The sequence below is a fragment of the Arachis hypogaea genome, chromosome 16, assembly GCF_003086295.3.
Source record: "Arachis hypogaea cultivar Tifrunner chromosome 16, arahy.Tifrunner.gnm2.J5K5, whole genome shotgun sequence".
In the NCBI taxonomy this organism is placed as follows: Eukaryota; Viridiplantae; Streptophyta; class Magnoliopsida; order Fabales; family Fabaceae; genus Arachis; species Arachis hypogaea.
Window position 1 is genome coordinate 26281241 of NC_092051.1, and position 1916 is coordinate 26283156.

A 1916-nucleotide genomic window follows, 5' to 3' on the forward strand; every position below is an offset into this window, starting at 1 on the left:
AAGAATTTGAACACAGAGGAGAAGAGTGGGTTCGAATTTTTGAGTAGAAGAGAATTGTTAGTAGATAAATAAATAATTAGAAGAAGATGAGAGATGGAAGAATTCGAAAATAAAATAAAATAAAAATATTTTTGTTTTTAATTTAAAATTAAAGTTAAAATTCGAAATTTAAGAAGAGAAATAAAATTAAATTTAAATTTAAATCAATTAGTTAATTAAAAAGGAATTTTGAAAAAGAAGTTAGTGATTTTCGAAAATTAGAGAGAGAGAGAATTAGTTAGGTGGTTTTGAAAAAGATAAGAATCAAACAAGATAAGATTAATTGACAAAAAGATTTGAAAATCAATTTTGAAAAGATAAGAAGTTAGATAAGAAGTTAGAAAAGATTTTGAAATTGATTTTGAAAAAGATATGATTGAAATTTATTTTGAAAAAGATTTGAAAAAAGAAATTTAAAAAGATTTGATTTTGAAAATTAAAGTTGATTACTTGACTAACAAGAAACAAAAAGATATGATTTTAAAATTTAAAGATTGAACCTTTCTTAATAGGCAAGTAACAACTTGAAATTTTTGAATCAAAATATTAAATGTTAGTAATAAATTCGAAAATATGAAGTAAAAATAAGAAAAAGATTTTGAAAATTAATTTTAAAATTTTTTGAAAATATAAAAAAAAATTGAAAAAGATTTGATTTTTGAAAAAGATTTGAAAAGGGTATAATTTTTAAATTGAAATTTTGACTTGATTAGCAAGAAACAACTAAATTTTGAAACTTTTTGACTAAATCAAACCAAAATTTCAAAATTTATGAGAAGAAAAAGGGAAAGATATTTTTTTTATTTTTAAATTTTTAATGATGAAAGAGAAAAACATAAAATTGCACAAAACATAGAAATTATGAATCAAAACAACTAATGCATGCAAGAACACTTTGAATGTCAAGATGAACACCAAGAATACTTTGAAGATCAAGATGAACATCAAGACTTATTTTTGAAAATTTTTAAGAAAAGAAAAACATGCAAGACACCAAACTTAGAAATTTTTAAACTTTAGACACTAACAAATTGAAAATGCATATGAAAAACAAGAAAAGACACAAAACAAGAAAAATTAAAGATCAAACATAGAAAATCATCAAGAATAACTTGAAGATCATGAAGAACACATGCATGAATTTTCGAAAATTTTAAGAAAAATTAAAAAGATGCAATTGACACCAAACTTACAAATTGACACTAGACTCAAACAAGAAACATAAAATTTTTGGTTTTTATGATTTTATAAGATTTTTTTTGGTTTTTTCGAAAATTATTTCGGGAAAAATGAAAAAGAAGAAAAAAATTGTTTTTTTTGTATTATTTTCGAAAATAAGAAATAAAAAAGCTTAAAAATAAAATAAAATTACCTAATCTGAGCAACAAGATGAACCGTCAGTTGTCCAAACTCGAACAATCCCCGGCAACGGTGCAAAAAACTTGGTGCACGAAATCGTGATCGTTCATTCCTTGGTAACGGCGCTAAAAACTTAATACGCACGTTCTTAATCTTAGTTCTTCTTCACAATCTTGCACAACTAACCAGCAAGTGCACTGGGTCGTCCAAGTAATAAACCTTACGTGAGTAAGGGTCGATCCCACGGAGATTGTCGGCTTGAAGCAAGCTATGATCACCTTGTAAATCTCAGTCAGGCGGATTCAAATGGTTATAGAGTTTTAATAATTAAAATATGAATAAAACGTAAGATAGGATAGAGATACTTATGTAATTCATTGGTGAGAATTTCAGATAAGCGTATGGAGATGCTTAGTTCCTTCTGAATCTCTGCTTTCCTACTGCCTTCATCCAATCCTTCATACTCTTTTCCATGGCAAGTTGTATGTTGGGCATCACCATTGTCAATGGCTACATCC